The 20,415-nt window shown below is 45.4% G+C and overlaps 1 long non-coding RNA gene across 2 annotated transcripts; it reads right to left on the bottom strand.

The window, feature by feature from the left end:
- Positions 1 to 3,594: 3,594 nt before the first annotated feature.
- LOC134486508 (uncharacterized) lies at positions 3,595 to 20,284 on the bottom strand. 2 transcript variants are annotated; one of them, XR_010065555.1, is made up of 3 exons: positions 20,184 to 20,284; positions 16,201 to 19,611; positions 3,595 to 8,838 (listed from the first exon to the last, which is right to left on the bottom strand). It is a non-coding gene; the product is annotated as an uncharacterized LOC134486508 (long non-coding RNA). The 2 variants fall into 2 exon arrangements; XR_010065554.1 differs by having other exon boundaries at positions 16,201 to 20,228.
- Between the last annotated feature and the right edge of the window lie 131 nt (positions 20,285 to 20,415).

Here is a 20,415-nt window from a genome sequence, read left to right as displayed (position 1 = left end):
ATGTCTGGTTTCATTTGTAGACTTCAGATTTTTGTCTGGGGTCGCATTTTAACACTTTTCTCCAAGTGGATTTTGTTAGTTTCTAATGAAAGTTCTGGAATCCTTTTTTGGGGGGCGGAGGGAAGTTTTCGGTTTGTTTGATTTTTTTTTTTGTGCTATGTTTTTGTTCGTCTGTGTTTGTAGAACCGTTGGTTTCTTTCATTCCGTGTGATTTCTCTTGAATTACTGACACCTTTGCTTTTTCTACATCATCATAGCTGTACCTCTATTGTATTTTCTTATTTTAGGTTACTTTTTTTTAAAAAAAATTATGTTCTCATGAGCTGCATACTGTTGAAATGTTTTGCTTTGTTTTGTTTTTTAAATTAGGCTGAACACTTTTGCTTTCTGACGGGTGTTCCAACAATGGTATTTTTATTTGGCCTTCTTGTTCCTTTTTTTTTTTTTAAAAAAAAAACTCTTATATAAAGCTTTTAGACTTTTGACTCAACCCAAGTCACGCAAGTGGCCATTTTCATAGCTTTTATTTTTCTGTTTGAAGACAGCTTGTAAGTGTTTTCAAGGCACTGAGGGGAGCGATTTCCTGCCACTCGCTATAGGACCATGTCACGCGAGCTGCATGAGCTAATGAAAGGCAGGCACCTCTCCGCTTCCACACTTCACCCTGACAAACAGGGCGACCATTCTGCCTTTGTTGGGGCTTTCTTCCTTCTATGGCTGTTTGTCTCTCTTCCGAAACGCTTATTCTTCTCATACAGTTAAGCCTAGTGACTATTTGATCCTTCTGTTAGGATATTGTTGCCTATATCAAACCTTAAATACGCTATTCGAATGCCTTTTCTGTATCAAAAACGCTACCAACCCGCCCCGTTTTATTATCTTCTTGGTTTCTCTACACAACTCCTTAAAATTTAATAGATGTGGCATTTCATTAATTACACTTCGTGAAGAAATTTGAAAAGAAGAAAGTTTCGACAGCTAAGTCCTTCTCTTTTAATGAACGCCTCATGAAATGTCCTTTATGTAAAGGTCACCATTAGTCTTGATTAACAGGCATGGGAAGTGTTGAAAGTTCACGTCAATTTTCTCCTAGTACTTTATCGACGCCATGATAGAGAACTTGTCACAAGAAAAAAAGATGATAAGTTGTTCTCCTCACAATGCCAGCTTCTCGAAAACACCACCCTTTTAGCAACAGCATTAATAGCAACCTTCAATTAACTCTTATTAAGACAGTTCTATCCCCTAACAGTGCCCATGGCTTTGAGGGTTGACAAAAGCAGTGGGTCCTGAATGGGGACATGGAGAGTCACCAAGACAAAAGACCTAATCCTCATGAGCAAGTGCTACTCTTGGTTACTGTTGGCTTTCCCAGCATCAGGGCACCCCCTACTGACTAAAGTCCAAATGAAGCTGCTGGGAAACACCATCTCGTGAATGCCCTGAGACATCACCGACTGGCTACCCTGTGAAGAACCTCTGGCTGCTGTCTCAGGAGCTTGACTGGGTCTTCATGAGCTGTGTGGTGATATATTAAACCTCTCATGTGACACTCAACACCATTCAACATCTGAAAGAACTCTTTTCCCATGGTTCCCACCAAACATTCAGTCTACACCACTGAAAGGATTGAATCAAAGATGGCCGATGGAGTCCTCACCCTCTAACCCTTCTGAGGGAGTGAGACCCTGCCACGAAATCTTCCGAGCTTGTCTTCTGACATTGTGAACCCCCTGTAACCGTGACAGAGTGCTCAACTGTCCCTAACCCCATTCAGCACCCTGTCATATACCTTCCCTACCCCCACGCTCTTCTTTCTCTCTAGAACCCCACTTTCTCTCTAGAACCTCACAAAACACTTCTCTTCCTCTACAAGCCAATTAATGGATAGTGTTTTGAACTCCAGAAGATGGTTTGGTTTTTCGTTTGTTTGTTTCAATTTTATCTTACTACAAATAATTCTATGGTCTGCACGTTTGTTCAACTTTCTGAATATACGGCTCCAAAATTCTGCACCAATAGGAATCACCAGGACCAATGGGAACCTTTGAGACTTCTCCCAGCTTTTTACCCTCTGAGAGATTATGTCCATCCGTACTTTGAGTAGAAGTATATGGAAATCTCCATTTCGATTCACAGGCACCAGCTCTGAATATAGTGTGTTTTGATTTGGTAAGTTCAGAAGTCCCAAACTGGTACACTCTTTTAATTGCATCTGATGGCTCCCACTGAGTGGTGGGTCACTCCTCAGCATCCGCCATGCACCCCTCTTCGGTCATGATGGTCTACTCGTAGTTTTTCATTTCCAAAAAATCTTTAGTAGGCTTTAGTGGCTGCTGTCCATTTGAAAACAATACAAAACTAGTTCTCTTTGGCTGTCCTAGAACTTATTCTATAGACCAAGATGCCCTTGAACTCACAGAGGTCCATCTACTTCTGCTTCCCAAGCACCTGGATTAGCCGCACCCACCATCACCACCTGACCAGAAACAGACAATTCTGTTTGCACGCCCTCTTTCCCTTCTATTATTACTTTTTCATACTTTCTCGTGTGTCTGAATATATATTTGTTCTAAATACTCACTTGGGTCTTCACAGAGCATTTGGCTTTCCGTGTTTTCTCTCTGGTTGATCTGGGTTGATTTTGACATACAGCCTGGGGTGATCCAATGCGCCCCTTTCCCCGGGTTCTTCGCTACTATCCCAGCCTTCCATTCACTGCTCCCTCCTCTAACTTTGGACTCAAAAGGCTGATGTAAACCACCTTTTGACACCACACAAGGTTGGGTTGAAAGCTACCCATTTCTCTCTGCCCATTATTTTAACCCAGTACCACAATGTTCTCAAAGCTGAGACAACATTCCACGGTGTCACATCCGTTGGGGCAGCACTTTCTCTTCTCCTTTTCAGAGACATTCTGGAGATCCTCCTCCATGTAGCCTTCTGAATGAGGGTTAGAATTGCTCTCCCAGGTCCCTAGTGTGTCCTATGGAGATTCATTTAGGGATAATTGACAAGATGAAAATATCCTCTTTCTGCCCAATAGCATGGTGTGCCTTCTTGCAGCCAAGTTTCTTGTTACGTTCTTTTGAAAATGTTCGCAGGACTGGAGAGATGGCTCCGTGATCAAGAGCACTTGCTGTTCTTGCAGAAGACCAGTATTCAGTTCCCAGCACCCACACCGTGAGACACAGACAGACAGAAAGAAGAGAGAGCACGGGAGAGACAGAGAGAGAAAAGGAGAGATAGAGAGAGACAGAGAGAGGCATTAAGAATAAATTACTTTTGGTTGCTTTGATTGAGATCCCATATGCCTCTTGCTAAGATTTTTTTTCCAGAAAATCCACACTTTGGACAGAATTTTGTATCTGATATTTTTAATCTGATAATTATCTGATCACTGCTGGGTATGAACTGAATGTGTCAAGTTTGAAGGTTTTCAGTTAATTTTTAATCAAACATAAAAGTTGGTGATTTGGGTTCTTTTGCTTAAGACAGAGTCTCACTCTGTAGACAAGGCTGGCCTCAAACTCACAGAAATCCACCTACCTCTGCCTCCCGAGTACTAGGATTGAAAACATGCACCACCATGCCTGGTCATAAAAGATATTTTATTAAGTTTAAAAAAAAATACTTGGTTTCCCAACTGTAATTTCAGTGGACACACAAAGAACACTGTGGTCTGGTTAGCTGTGTTTAAAATGCAGACACCTGAACGCCGTTACAGTGAAGGAACCAAGGCGTTCGTGTCAGTAACAGATGCTCCATGAGGCCCACCTTATTCCAATCTACATTTAACACTGCTCTAGTAGTTTTGTGTTGTCACAGCAACAAGACACCTAGCAAAGGCACCTCAAGGAAAACAGACTTTATTTTGTCTCATGTTGCAGCCATGAAGGCTGTCAAGTCACGGAAGGCATGGCGGCAGGAGTTGGCGTCACATCCCATCCACAGACAGGAAGCAAGGGAAAGTGATGGTTGGCACTCAGCTCACTTTCTCCGTTTTATCCACACGGGATTACAGCCCATGAAATGGCTCTGGCCACCTTTGGAGATGGTCTCCTCACACCAGTTAACCTATTCCAGGGGATCCGATCTCTCACGGACACACTCAGACATTTGTTTCCATGCTGATTCTAAATTCCATCAGGTCGATGACCAACGTGAACCATCACAGACACCATCGGAAGACAAGAAAATGCACTCCTTCCTGCATTTCCTTCTGGGAAACAGGAAACAATAAAGGAAAATGACTAGGCACTAACTGTGGTCCTCTTCCTTCTCCATATTCCAAAGACCCTCAACACATGAGTACACGTGGCTCTTTTCCTATCTGCCAGCTGCCATTGCGTGTGATTAGAACAAAGATCTGTATAGACTTAAGACCCCATGATGGTGTTGGAGATGTAGACCATTCACTAAAGTGCTTGCACTGTAAGCAAGAGGTCATGAATTCAATCCCAGAACCCAAGTAAAATGCCAGGGACAATAGCACACACCTATAGTTTCAGCACTGAAGAAGCAGGGACGGAAATGTCCTGGGGGTTACTGACCAGTCAGCCTAATTTAGTCAGTAAGTTCCAATCCAATAAGAGACCCTGTCTTAAAGGAAGTGAGTGACATTTTTCAGAAAGACACCTAAGGTTGTCGTCTGGCTTTCATACATGTGTACACATATGAATGCACACATGCATCATCATTGTTAGCACCATCACTCTCACTGTCATCATCATTATCATTATCATTATCATTGTCATCTTCACCGTTGTCATCACCATCATTGTCATTGTCATCATCATCATCATCATCATCATTGTCATCATCATCATCATCATTGTCATCATCATCGTCGTTGTGGTCGTCGTCGTCAACGTCATTGTCATCATTATTCATTGACATCATTGTCATCATCATTGTCATTGTCATCATCATTGTCATTGTCATCATCATTGTCATTGTCATCATCATTGCCATTGTCACCGTCATCATCATCATAGTCATTGTCATCATCATCATTGTCATTGTCACTGTCATCATCATCATCGTCGTCATTGTCGTCGTCATCATTATTCATTGACATCATCATTGTCATCATCATCATCATTGTCATAATCTTCATTGTCATCATCATCATTGTCATGACATCATCATTCATTGTCATCATTGTCATCCTCGTCAACACTGTCATCGTATCATTATCATCATTGTCATTGTCATCTCTATCGTCTTCATTGTCATCATCATTGTCGTCATCATCATTATAATCTTCATTGTCATCATCATCACTGTCATCATCATTATCATTATCATCATTATCATTGTCATCACCATCGTCTTCGTTGTCATCATCATCATCATCATCATCATCATCATCGTCATCATCGTCTGTTGGGAGCCCTCATCCCAGTAGTGATGTGGCTTTTCCTCATTGTTAACATAACAATACATTAAATGTAACAATTCGTGAAGGGGGCTTTTCCGGTTAGATTTGTGTTTCCTTTTGAGTCCCAGCTCTTCAGAACACATTTTACTCAGTTACCCCCCAACCCGCAGCAGAAACAACAAAGCTGTTTATCAAATATTCCCTTGATGAACAATGGAGAGAGAAGGAGCTGGGCACATGCTGCTGAACATTGAACCAACCTTCAGCAGTATGGCCACGCTCCAGAGCTGGCTGGGGACTGTCCGATCGATCATCTGGACACTTCTAATTGGGACACACCAAGGACATATGGATTAGCATTTTTTTCCCTTGGACCTGAACACAACAGCTGTTCTCCGAACTGGAGGCCATTTGAGTGTGAGCACAAACCTCCCCCAGGACCTACTCTGAGCTCCACTGGACCACAACCCTGCGGCTCTCAGTTCTGGTTTCCTTAGACATGCTCTTGGGCCCAAGGGAACTGGTGAGGCTGCTGGTCAGATCTAAATACTTGCCGGTGCTCTACCTGTAACTGTGTTCTGCCTGGTTTAGGGACCTTCACGGCATGCTTTATGAATTCCAAGTTTTGTTTATGAGTTCATTGGCTGTTTACACTGCTGGGCTCCATAGCTAAGCCAGACCAGGTATTCTCAAATGTTCAGTCAGTCTCAAATGTTCATGGAGTCTCAGCTGACTCCATGCCAAGTCCTCGTTTGTTCAGTAATGGCTTTCTGAGCAGAGGTTGTGTGCCTGGCACTGTGCTAGGAACTTGTAAGGATACATTTGCAAATGACAGAGATCACCTTTGAACACCGTATAGCCTGGTGTTCTCTCTCTCCACACACTACCTCACACCAGGCCTGAGAAGATCAAGACCCTAGACCCCTGCAGGCTTCTGGATCTCTCAGATCCGCTTCAGGTTGCTTCATTGTCTGGATGCTACTGATTGATATTTTATTTTTAAAAGTCCTCTTGGCGCATCCCTGGAGTGCTGCTGGAGCAGCTAAATAGACAAGTGACAGAGTGACAAGTGGGTTTACAGCTGGGAGGGATGTGGTCATGGTTTGATTTGCCTTGGTTTGGTTTGCCTTGGTTTGGTTTGCTCTGAGAGGACGTATGGGGACAGAGGACACATGATTGGTATGGCGGTTTGAATAAGAATGACCCCATAGGCTCATATATTTAAATGCTTAGTCTCTAGGAAGTAGTAGAACTATTTGAAAGGATGAAGATTAGAAGGTACGGCCTCGTTGGAGAAAGCCTGTCACTGGGGCCTCTCTCTCTCTCTCTCTCTCTCTCTCTCTCTCTCTCTCTCTCTCTGTCTCTGTCTCTCTGTCTCTGTCCCTCTCTCTCTCTCTCTCTCTCTCTCTCTCTCTCTCTCTCTCTCTCTCTCTCTCTCTCTCTCTCTCCTCTGCCTGTGGATGAGGTTGTCCTCTCAGCTACATCTCCAGCACCATGTCTGCTTGTGTGCTGCCATGCTCCTGCCATGATGATAATGGACTAAGTCTATAAAATTCTAAGAAAGCCCTCGATTAAGCGCTTCCTTCTGTAAGAGTTGCCTTGGTCATGGTGTCTCTTCACAGCAATGGATCAGCGATTAAGCAATGGGAGTGGAAAAGAATGTCTTCATGCCAATTCATCCCACGTGTTGTCCCAGGTGACACTTGGGTATTCAAAGCCTATGACAGCCCACTGGCAAAACCGGCCAGCCACAGTCTGCTTGCCATGCTGGGTATCAATAATCCCACTGAGTCTTTTCAATGGCTCATTGTGAATGTCATCTCAACCAGATTTGCAGTCACCTAGGAGCCATATCAGTGGGCGTGTCTGTAGGGGTGTTTCCTGAGAGATTTAACTGAGATGACATACCCTTAATGTGGAAATCACAATCCCATGGGCTGGGGTCCTAACAGAACTAAAAGGAGGCAGTGAACTGCCCCTCATCTCTCTGTCTTCTCCCCTCTCTCCCTCTTTCTACTCCTCTTCCCTCTTTCTTCCCTGATCCCTGACCTTCCCCCTCTTCCTGTTTGCTGACCTGACTATAGACACATGACTGACACCTTAGCTCCTACGTCCATACCTTCCCCATCACGATGATCTGCATAGCAAATATGATCCAAGGTAAAATAAACTTTTCCCTCCATCGGGTGCTTCTGTCAATGGCTTCAGCATAGCAGTGAGACCTGCAGCCCTGTCCCTCACCATGGAAGTGAGACTGATAGCCCGTGCTATCATCCTGCCCCTTACTTGACTAGATATACTCAGAGGGGGCCCTTGGCAGCCTGCTAGGTTTACAAGCAACCACCCTCAAAGGTGTGGTGATCCCCAGGGTCTTAGAAAAGAACTACCTCTGAGGGCCTTGTGTAAGAACCTTCTACCTACATGGTACCACATGTCAGGCTGCCCTGCCACTCTGGGGCTCTGTCTGTAGGATACTAAGTTACCAGACCAGTCCTTTAAAGATGATTAATGGCAGACAACTGACTTTCTTTCTACACTTCCTCCTTTTTATGTAGCTTCTTTGGTTTAATATTTGTTGATTTTATCATCATCATCATCATCATCATCATCATCATCATCATCATCATCACTGTTTTAGGCTCATGTAACCCAGACCAGCCTGAAACTTTCTACCTACATCAAGATAACGTTGGGATTGATGATCATCCAGCATCCCTCTCCCAAGTGTTGGAATAACTGGATTCTGCCACCCTGCACAGTTTATGTGGTACCGGGGACCAAACCCATAACCTGGTTGTATGTGAGGGCAGGATTCTTCCAGCCAAGCTCCACCCTCAAGCCTTTGAAAAAGTTTCTGAAACATACACAGAACGTTTCTTCCAAAGGATTTTAGGAAATGCACGATAAGTTAAGACACCAACTTACCCTTTTGTTCTATGTACATTTTGATGTTTTTTTTTTATTTATTGGGGGAGGGGATGTGCGAGTGTGTGGGGAAAAGGATATAACTCGAAGGTATTGGTTCTCTCTTTACATCACGTGGGATCCAGGGATCGAACTCAGGTCATCAGGCTTGCAATCAAGCACCCTACCCACTGAGCCACCTTGCCGGCCCTTTACCACCAATTCTCTCGGTAGAATCTGCCCAGGATTTGTCACACTTTCACTAGTGCTCAAAGCAATGCATGGTGTGGACCATCTTACCCAGTAGTGAGTAAGGGCTACTTAGCAGGTCACCCTGTCACCAGCTATCACCCAAGTAATGAATTTGTATTGTAGTTAGGTCACAACAACCCAATGATAAGAGGATCTGACAGGAAGGAATCAAACAGAAGTCACCCTGAATCTCTTTGCCTCTGCTTCTTAGCTCTGATGTGGGGATAATGGTGCCTCTTCTCTTCATCCAAAGATTCCATGCTGGCTGGTCATTGAATGGAGAGATCAGTTTGGAGCCACTGTAGAGAAAGACAAGACACTGACTAACCCAGATGGTTCCCAGGCACTCACTGGGGTAAGGGTTTGGGCCACAGGTATGAAAGAGGTGACAGTTTGATCCTTTGAAACTGTGGGCAGTTGAACCCCTCTTGGCAAATAGTTCATGGCTGTACTTGCTCTAACTACCCCCAGTCATCCCACTGGATGATGGATGCTGTTAGATCTCATGGCTCATCGAGAAGAAGCATCAGCAAGACGGGCCATACAAAAAGAAGCCATCTGAACCCATCCCCAGACAACACGCAGCACTAATGTGCCCATTTCCAAGGTCCCCTGTGGAGGCCCAAGACTGGGTCTGGTCCACTCTCCTCCAGCATGGCTAGAGAACTATTTTGCCTCCACTTAGATGGAGAGAACTGCCAAGTTCCACAGGAGAGCTATGCAAACCTAATTACATTCTTACAAAGAAAATGGCTCACAGACTGCCATGCTCTCCCCCTTGGAGCTATGAAAGACCTGCAGCCATGGCCATCAAACAGCAGGCCATCCTTTGACTGACTTCCAATCATTCCAACAAGAAACAAGAAGAGAAGCAGCTCTGTGCTTGCCCCTCCCCATGCTACCTACACCTCCTCAGGTGTTCCAGAACCTGATGGCTGCCTTTGGAACTCTTCCTGTCCCTGCATGCTTCTGGTGAGATAATGACCAAACCACACCAATTAGATGAATAAGAGAGACAAAGGGGTGTGGGAACAGTTCCTTCAGGGCACACACACACAAATGTGACATTCTAGCGTCCGGTAAGGAATTTTAGCCAAATTACATACCCCTGGGTAAAAGAGTCTTTTCTTGGAAAATGCTTTTAGCATAGAAAAAGAGGGAGGTAATTTTGGTAAAGCCCACCACCTGATGTTTCATGACTGTAATAAGGCAAACTGGATTAGCTTTTTAAAAATTACCCCTTTGTGAGTGGTGAGGCAGATAGCTTGGCAGGCAGATGGCTTGTTTGCCTCACAAACACGAGAACCCGAGCTTAGTCCTGAGAACTTGTGTTTGAAGGAGAAATATATTATATATATATATGTATATATGTGTATATACATATATATACATACATATATACATACATATATATACATATATATATATATATATATGCATTGCTTTGCCATCTCTGTACCATGGGCCTCACTGACCAGCCAACAGAGGCTACTCGAGGAGGCCCCAAGCCAGAGAGAAACCATGTCTCAAAAACCAACCTGAACAGACCCTGAGAAATAATAATCTCAGTTGTCACTGAGCCTGCATGCTGTACACACACATGCACACACACACACACACACACACACACACACACACCTGAGTACACACCAACATACACAAAAGAAGTTCCACCGTGTTTCTCAGGATGAGGGGTTGCTGGGTTTGCAAAGAGGCAGGAATTTAAGAATAACTTGCTTAGGGGTGTGAGAAACAGTAGACAGACAGAAAGTCTCATCTAGACAGACAGAAAGTTCTGGACACATGCTTGAACTATGAGGCCACTGGTGGGAACAAGGTTGAGCTTGACTAGAGTTTCTTTTCTTTTTTTTTTTTTTTTTAAGAATTAGTTATCTATGTTTTGATTGGTTGGTTGATTGATTGGGAATGTGTTGTTCTTGGGGATCAAGCTCAGGTCATCAGATTTGGCAGCAAGTCCTTTAGCTGTGGAGCCCTCTTATACCCCCCAACTACAGTAGACCTATCAAACCAAAGCAACGTGAGAGTCTTGTGGTGGATGGGTCTCTTTGAGGGAAGGCTTGTGGATTCCACACAGGTCTGGAAGGGTGTTTGCCTCTGTCTAAGCTTCCCGCTTCACTCATTCCTTCCAGCTGCCTGAACACTTCAATAAGACTAGAGGGTTGTTGTACTCTCTACCTGCATTCTTCTTAGTCACCTCTGGGACTCAGCATAGCATGGAGCGCCTGGGCCAGGAAGTCAAAGAAAAAGAGAGACCCAGAGTCTTCTTTTGCCAGGAAAGCTGACTGAATTTGCCTGCCCTCCCACCCCTTCCTTCAGGCTCAGTCCTCCAAGTCCCTCACACTAGGCACTCACTACATCTCTCTTCTAACCGTTCCTTCCAGTGTCCCACGTTGGTGGTTGTCCTAGTCAGGGTCACTAGCACTGTGACGAAACACCATGATCAAAAGCAACTTGGGGAGGAAAGGGCTTATTTCATTCACAGCTCCATGAAACAGTTCATCACTGAAAGCAGTGAGGACAGGAACTCAAGCAAGGCAGGAACCTGGAGGCAGGAGCTGATGCAGAGACCAGGAGGGGTGCTGCTGACTCGCTTGCTCCCTGTGGCTTGCTCAGCCTGCTTTCTTATAGAACTCAGGACCACCAATCCAGAGATAGCCCCACCCACAATAGGCTAGGCCCTCCCCCATCAATCATTAATTAAGAAAATCCCCTAAAGCCAGATCTCAATTGAGGTTATCTCCTTTCAAATGTATCTAGTTTGTATCAAGTTGACATAAAACTAACCAGCACAGAGGTTTCTGTAAACACTTTATAAAGATTGGAATGCAATGACATCATCACCACTCCCCCAGTCCCCACCCCTCCTCCCTGGCTCTACCTCTCTTCCTCCAAACCTTCCTATGAATCTTGCCGTACCTGCTTTCAAATTCATGGTTTCTTTTTCTTTGTTATTACAGTGTGTGTGTGTGTGTGTGTGTGTGTGTGTGTATGTATGTGTGTGTAATGCTACTTGTCTGTGTGTATTTTCAGAGCTGCTCATTTAGTATTGGACAGCCAATTGGTCTGCTCTTCCCCTGACAAATGGATAATGAAAGTGAGTTACATATACACGGTGAGAATATTGTTCCGCTGTAAAGAAAAATGAAATCTTCAGGTAAATGGGTAGAATCAGAAAAGATTTTACTGAGTGATGTAACCCATACACACACAAACAAAAAAGTCATATACTTTCTCTCATATGAGGCTCCACACTACAAATCTCCAGATGTCTCACACACACACACACACACACACACACACACACACACACATCTCCTGGGGTAATTGCAGAAGCCAAGGAAGTAACAGGGAAGCAGTGTCGGGAAGTTAGGAAGAGCAGCAATAGAGAGGGGATATTGGGCTTCCAGTCAGTGATCTGATAAGGGAAATGGAAAGATGGGGGGCTATAATTAGGGAGGGAGGTAAATATGGGAGGGGAGAGGAATGCAGGATAGCAGAGAGGACACCTCACTGCTCATGAATGATACTATTAACTACCTAAGGGTAAGACACGGAAGTCAGTGTGTATAAAAGTAGGGGCTGGCCGTGAAGCTTTATTCAACTGTGAAAAGTGAGGTTATATCATCTCCATGTGTGAAACCAGAAAGCACCATAGCCAGAGAAGTCAGCCAGACTCAACAAGAAGGACAGCATGCTTGCTCTCAGTCCTGAACTCTGGACTTGAATATGTACATACAGATAGCATGTATGATACTGTACACATATATATGACACGAAGGGAAGGAATGGGGCTAAGAGGGGGACAAAAGAGGACAATGGGCAGAGGGACAGAACCAATGGAAAGAGTATATAGGGGGTTTATTAGAGTGGCTTACAGGCTGGAGTCCAACAGTCCAACAACGGCCTTCTCCTGATGGACAGGACAAGAATCTATTTCTCTTAGTTCATCCCAGGAGGCTGTATGTCTCAGCTGGTCTTCAGTCTATGTTGGAGTCCTAAAGACATAGGTTCTAATGCCCTAGAGAATGCCTCGGCAATAGGATAGATGAACTTGCCAGTGAGGGTAAGGGCAAGCAGGCAAACAGCAGAAGCTCCCTTCTTCCATGTTCTTTTATGTGGGCTGCCACGAGAAGATGCGGCCCACATTGAGGGTGGGGCTTCTCATCTCAAACGATCCAGCTAAGAAAACCCCATGTGATAAAACATCCCATGTTCTGCCACACAGAGTCCAGACTCAATGTCTCTTCTTGGTTGTTAAGTTGTTAAGTTGACTACATCTGGAGTTAATTAAAACTCAAGCAGCTGGATATACCTCTGTGTGTGTGGGGGGGGGTCTTCTTAATTAAATCATTTGAAGTAGGATACTCAATTTCAACCCAGATTTTTTTGAGGTGGGAAGATACACTCAAATCTAGGCCACACCTTCTGCAGGCAGCATGTATAAAGGACATGGAAGAAGGAGGCTTGCTCTTGCTCTGCTAGCAAGCACGCTTGCTAGAAAAGCCACTCCTTCGCTGGTATAGGATTCTAGTGTATACTGAACACCAGCTGAGACATCCAGCCATGTCAACTGAACAACCACTCACTGGATTCTTGGACCTTCTGTTGGGACACAGTCTTGTTGGACTAGCTATTCTACAGCCCAAAGCTATTCTAACAAATCCCCTCTCTGTGTGGCTATATAGATTCACTCTATAAACTCTGTTTCTCTAGAATGGCAGTTCTCAACCTGTGGTTCATGACCCATTTGGGGGCTTGAACAACGATTTAACAGGGGTTGCCTAAGACCACTGGAAAACACATATATGTACATTACAATTCATAACCATAGGAAAATTACAGTTATGAGTAGCAACACGTATAATTTTAGGCTGGTGGGGGGTCACCACAACACGAGGAGCTGTATTAAGGGTCACAGCGTTAGGAAGGTGGAGAACCACTGCTCAGGAGAATCCTGGATAATACACCAGATTTACCTGTAGAGATTCACATACACAGCTGGGAAACAATATAGACTCTGCTAAGGGAGGCACAACAGAGAAAGAAACTGGAGGATGAGGGGGAAGCAGGCACAGAGATGTGCGTGTAGAAAGATGTCATAGTAAAGATGTGTTCATTTGTATTCTGGTTTTAAAATTTAATCTTGTTGCCAGCCATAGTGGTATACACACCAAACCCATCAACTGGGAAGCTAAGACAGGCAGATCCCTGAGTTCAAGGCCAGCCTGGTCTACATAGTGAGACCTTGTCTCAAAAACAAACAATGAAAATAATTAATTTTTGTTTAAAAAAAAGTCCTAGTTGAGACTTTAATATGAAAAGAGTGAAGTATAAAACTATGGTAGTACATATCCACATGTATGATACATACATGTAGTAGTACAAATGTATTATAGTATACATATATGAGACCTATAAACAATCAAAACTTAGAATTGAAACTTTACATATCTGTATTACATGCATTAGTCCAATGCCAATTCTGCCATAATCTGCCCCTTCCCCACAGAACTGCAAAGTTGTGCTATCCATCCATTCGCATTTCACAGGCCAATCACCATCATGGATGTCTTTGTAGAAACATCCAAAGACTTGACTCACTTCCCTGAAGCTCTCTCCCAATCTCTTTCAAGTGATTGTTTCACAGCATGCTAGTCTTGTGCCTTGTGTGGGTGGGATGGGGGTGAGGTGACCCTGTCTTCCTCTTTAAGTGGTACTGCCAGCTTGCTATAGGACAATGGAATTCTGGAGCAGACCATCAACTTGAGGAGATCTAGAATCTCTTAGAGACTGGCCTCTGGGCATGCCTGTTGAGGGGTTCTCTCCCTTAGCTTAATTGAAGTAGAAAAGGCTGCCCACTATGGGTGACACCATTCATCCTGGACTGCATGAATAGGAGAAAGTGGGCTGAGCACAGCACTCATTGCTCTCTGCTATTTATCTTTGTATTTATGTGCCTCTTTTTGTGAATGTATGCATGTGTGTGTTCCATGTATGCATCTGTGTGTGCATGTGCACCAGTGTGTGCATGTGTAGTACACACATCATAATGCTAATCTGGCTGTCAGAGACAACCCTCTGGAGTAGATGCTCTCTCTTACCCTTCATCTGACTGAGGCAAGGTCTCATGTTTCTGCTTTGTACTTCCGGCTAAGTTAGCTAGCCCACAAGTTTCTGGGCCATTTTCCTGTCTCCACTTCCAATCTTGCTGCTGGGATTACAGAGTCAAGCCACCAAATCTGGCTCTTTCCCATCAGTTCCAGGCTTCGAACTCAGGTTGTCAGGCTTCTGAAGCAAAGGTTTTGACCTGCTGAGCCCTTCTACATTTTTGTTCATGTATTTGTTTCTTGACTGTGATACAATATGATACAATGTGATACAATGATACAATGTGATACAATGTGATACCAGCTGCCTCAAACTCCTGCCCTTGTGACTTGCCACATGAACTACAACCTGGAAAGAGAAACTAAGCCTCCACCCCCACCTCTTTACTTTGTTTCTTGCCAATTATTTTACCACAGCAGTGAGAAAAGTAAGTCAGCACAAGTTGGTAATTGTTTGGTAGTGAATATGTGCAAGTCAGAATGACCCTTCCTTCCTGGTGGCGGCTTGTGACAAGGACTGAAAGATGAAGAGAGGGTAAGAAGGACTTCCATCTCTCTGACAGGGATGCCTTCATTTGTCCTCTAAGCTGTGGCTGTGGACACTTTGATCCTTGTGTAATGAATGATATGCAGTGTACCAGCCAAGTGGGTTTCACACAGAGTTCCAAGAAAGGCACCTCCAGGATGCCTTTAGGGAGTGGAGTATTTGAACAGAACTTCAAAAAGGTAAGATTGTTAAGGGTAAATACAGGGAGAGTACAGAAAACCCAGGCTCGAAGTCCAAGGGTGTGGAGGGGTATGGCCACAGGTGTCGGGTTGCTTGTGTCACGATAAAGTACAGCATGGTTGACAAGTGAGGGACAGAAGACCCGAGCTAGCCAAGTAAAAGGACCATGTTACCAGAGTCTATCAGCCACACACCAGGATCTCCACCCTGGAACCTCACTGACATTGGAACTACATTCTTTTTGTTATGGGATACCTGTCGCCATCCTGTGCTTAGGAGCTGCTGGGCAGCCATCCTGGCCTCTGCTCACTGGGTGCCAAGAGCAACCACACTGCTAACAGAGGCAACCAACCATGTCTCCAAACCGGCCAGTGCCTCATGCGTGGGGAAGCTGTTCAAAGCAAGAACAGTTATTGGAGGAAGTGAGGAGAGCAACGGCCTCTATTAGAGGTTGCCAGAAGCAATGCCCTTAGTGAATTAAGGCAGGGAGCAAAGATGAAAGACTGGAAAGGGCAAACAGGAGACTCGCTGAGTCCAGGGGCTGGAGAAATGCTTGGTGAATGTAGTTCCTACTGTAGAAGCCCAAAGACCCAAGTATCCCAGCAACCCCTGTGTAAAAATGTCAGGCACGAAGCTAACAACCAGCAGAGCCACTTAGTAAGGGTCAGGTTCAGTGAGAGACCCTGCCTCCAAGGAAGCATGTGGAATGATAGAGGAAGACATCTGTCTTAGGATTTACCGCTGAGAACAGACACCATGACCAAGGCAACTCTTACAAGGACAACATTTAATTGGGGCTGGCTTACAGGCTCAGAGGTTCAGTCCATTAGCATCAAGGTGGGAGCAGGGCAGTGTCCAGGCAGGCATGGTGCAGGCATAGCTGAGAGTTCTACATCTTCATCTGAAGGCTGCTAGAAGACTGCTAGATCCTCGAGGCAGCCAGGAGGAGAGTCTTAAAGCCCAAGCCCCCAGTGACACACCTACTCCAACAAGGCCACTCCTCCTAAGAGTGCCACTCCCTGGGCCAAGCATATACAAACTATCACAACATCTGACACTGACCTTGAGCCTCTGCATACACACACACACACACACACACACACACACACACACACACACATGTGCACTTGCACTGGCACACACCAGACACATATACTTCAATCCCAGCATTTCTCAGGCACAGACAAGAAGATTCTTCAGACAGGAGGACTACTGGCCAGCCTAACCTAATTGGTGAGTTCCAGGCCAATAAGAGACCGGAGAATAATACCCAAAGTTGTCTTCTGACCTACATTCATAAACACACACACACACACACACACACACACACACACACACACACACACATTTAAAAAAGAAGTTAGGATTAAAGATAGCAGGTACATGTTAAGGGGAAGGGAGGAAGTCCAACCCTTCATGGCATTGCCCAAAGGATCAGGTGAGATCAGATGAGAGTCTAAAGAATGGGTGAAGGAGGGCACCAGGCTGTCCCAAAGTGAGTGACACTTGAAGAGCATGTGGCATGCCATCAGCAAGCCTGTGGGCCTTGCTTCCTTTCAGGAGTTACATACTTAGCCCATGCTGAAGCAGACACTGGCTGTCTATTGAAGCACGGTAGTTGTGCAAGGGGCTAGTTCTGACGGTCACTTCCTACTGGTCTCTCCACACAAACATACTAATGTGAGAGGAGGGCACACATGTGCAGTTTGCAGAGGACACTCTGCCTGGAGATAGAGTAAGCCCCACAGGCTAAGCATATAGTCCCCCAGGACTGCCCTTACCCCCACCATCTTTGGACCTCTGATCTCAACTTCCGCCTGGTCACCTGCACTCCTGAGTAGCCAGCTATAAACTATGTCTCTGTCTACACCCTCCTCTTTTACAACTTGCTAGGATGTCTTTAAAGGCCCCAAGGGGAAAACCCTTCATTTTGTCATTATAATCGAGGACAGTGATGGATAGTCAGATGGAGAAGTTCACGGGGTGGGGTTCATAAGGGTCCAGTACACAAGAGCTTCTGTCCCCATGGAGTGAGCATAATACCCTCCGGCCTGTGAATGTGCTCACCAACCCACAAAGCCATCAGATCCCCCTGTCCATGATGCTTTGTGGAGTTCAATCTCCGGCTGTGGCCGCCCTAGGAAGTTTGGGAACACAGATGAAGGTTCTAGCCCTCTAATCAGTCTTTCCCATATCTGGTTCCACCCTGAGGCCAGTATCGCATTCACACCATCTTATTACCATCCTTACTGTGAACTGAGACATCGAAAGGAACTCACCGCGACTCAGGAAATCACAAGAGGTCAGGAGTTCTGTGACAGAAACCAGGGACAAGTACCAAATACATATATCATTATGATAGTGGCTTCTTATTCTCTGGGATGTGTTTCAAGACCCACAGTGGGTTCCTGGAATCATAGATGCGTAGTGCATACAGCACAGACACCCTGGAGAGAGATGGTCTGTGTTGGTGGGGAGTGTACATAACCCAAGACACCCTGGAGAAGGATGGTATACATCAGTGGTACAGTACAGACACCCTGGAGAGGAATGGTATACATCAGTGGTACAGTACAGACACCCTGGAGAGGAATGGTTTACATCAGTGGGTGGTGTACATTGCAGACACAGCAGGGTGCATGTCTGGGACAGAGGAGACCGAGCTGCAACAAGAATTCCTCACGCCACTCAGAATAGTATACAACTTCAATCTTGTGAATTATTTACTTCTGCAGTCTGTCATTTAGTATCTACAGTAGACCACGGATGGTTGAAGAATTATGGAAAACAAACCTATGGGTAAGGTGGATTATTGTATACCACAGCAATCCAGAATTTTAAGTATCGATGAATCAGATGAAATAATGATACAAAAGCGGAGGACAAATGAGCAAAGCTTTGAAATCAAAGAGGCCGGTCAGAGTCAGAGCCAGGGCTTGTCACTGAAGCCCACTCATACCAGTGCTTGCAGGTGCCCCAACCTCTGCGGTTGTCCCATTTGCAATCTCAGTGAGGTCTGAGGCTCCTCCTCACAGTCCATGGTCTCCCTGACACAGAGCCTTCTGTCTGGATACTTTCTAGTTTTCTCTTCACTTCTGGTTTGTCCACAAACCAGTTCCTGGCAGGTAGGAGTCACAGGTGCCATCCCTGGGCCAGACCCACAAGATCCAGTCACCTCATTCCAAATCACGTTAATGGCCTAATGACTTCTCTCTTGGTAAAAGGAACCATCACGAACACGGCGCTTAAGGATCTAAAAATCTTGTTTTGCTCCCTTAGTGAGCCTCTTAGTGTGTCTCTAGGAGGCAGTGATAGAAGACCTTGCTCTCCCAACCCAAGAGAGTTATTAGCGTTTTTAGTACAGGGAGACGCAGAAAAGACCCTTGGACCCCAGACCTCCATCTGCCCATCACTCCATCCCAATCACTCCAGATGTAGGAAGGAAAATCAGTAGACCAGTACAGTGGTATTCTGGAGAGCAATGGAAAAGAAGTAAGTTTTCTGGTATGACTTTGACAAATAAAAACCTTGAACTAGAGGGCAAAGAAAGAGGAGAGAAGAAGAGGAGGAGGAAGAGGAGGAGGAGGAGGCTGGGCAGCTAGCTAGCTTCACAAAACTCTAGGGCAGCAGGGACCGACTGTTCTGTACTGACGGCTCTAGAGTCAGTAATACCCAGCAACACTAAGTTCACATCTTTACCAAGGCTGGGGCCCTCTCAGCAGCCCTTAAAGCATTACCTCCCCAAGAAATTACTCAAAGTACGAATATTAAAAGAAAAAAAAAAAAACCCCAGATACCACAAATTGCACTTAGAAGCTACCAACCATATTATTTCCTTCCTATCTAATGTAATTTTTTATCTTTTGAAATATAAACGGCTTTGGCTATTAAAAAAAAAAAAAAGAACGATTCACCCTCCTAAACTAACCTGGCTTAGTTTGTTTTTAACAATTGAGCAAATTAGGGACAAACGGTAATTCTAAGTAGCTCTTTAAGTACCAAGATGCAAAGATTTTCCTCCAACTGTCATTTCAAATGGCAAATTGCTCTGTCGGGAGGCACAGATGGGGGGAACAACGGGTTGCACAGAGGTGGGAAGTCACACCTGAAACCCAAGCCAAGCAGTTCGTCCATCTTACCCGACACGTCTCTGAATAGAACCACATGCCATCCGCTCCTGCCCCCTCACTTCTTAGTCACTCTCTCACGAATGTCATCTGTAATTATTAGGTACAGGGAGGAAATCACTGAACAAGCCTAGCAGGAGCCTCACCCTCACGTGCCAACAGACTAGAAGTCAAGCAGATAAACTAGATGGCTTAATTAATTCATTCCTCAAATAACTATTTCATGTTCAATAACCTTTCAATCTCTGCTATCCAGAGGCGCAGAGGGCCATCATGGAGACAGGCCAGGGCTGCCATTCTCGGGGATGACTTATACTGGGAGCTAACAGATAAACAAGATGACTTCAGAGTGGTAATTGCTGAGGAATATGTCACAGGAAGTTGTGATGGAGGCACGGGAGGGCGTGGGCAGCACTAAGAAATGGTGATGGAGATGACCTATGACCACAGGGCAATTGGTCCAGCCCTGTCTAGGCAGCCTGTCACACCAAGGGTCATGATCCCTGGGATGACAAGAAGGGGACGGAACAGACTGTGGCCGCCCTCCCCCTCTCCCATTGCTTAGATTGAGAGATGGGATTAACTATCTAAGACAACACCACGAAACTGTGCTCTGGCAAACGCCGCCAGGCTCAGCCAAGTCCAAAGGGAACATGAGAAACCTTTCAGTAACCCGCCAAACCCTCCAAAATGTCCCGCCGACAAGGCCCGTGCATGCGCAGTACGGCGCCAGCCCGCTGGCCGCCGCGCTATGCGGCTCTGCGCCGGCGCACTGAGCCTTCACGAGGGCGGAACTTGGTTGCGCCGAGCGCGGGGGGCGGGGCTTAGTTGCGCTGCGCCAAGAAGGCGGGGCCTGACTGCGCCGAGGGGCGGGGCCAAGCCCTGTTCGGCTAG

The sequence above is a fragment of the Rattus norvegicus genome, chromosome 3 (assembly GCF_036323735.1).
Source record: "Rattus norvegicus strain BN/NHsdMcwi chromosome 3, GRCr8, whole genome shotgun sequence".
Taxonomy (NCBI): Eukaryota; Metazoa; Chordata; class Mammalia; order Rodentia; family Muridae; genus Rattus; species Rattus norvegicus.
The sequence above is the reverse complement of the archived record's forward strand: the minus strand, read 5'-3'. Positions and strand labels throughout refer to the sequence as shown.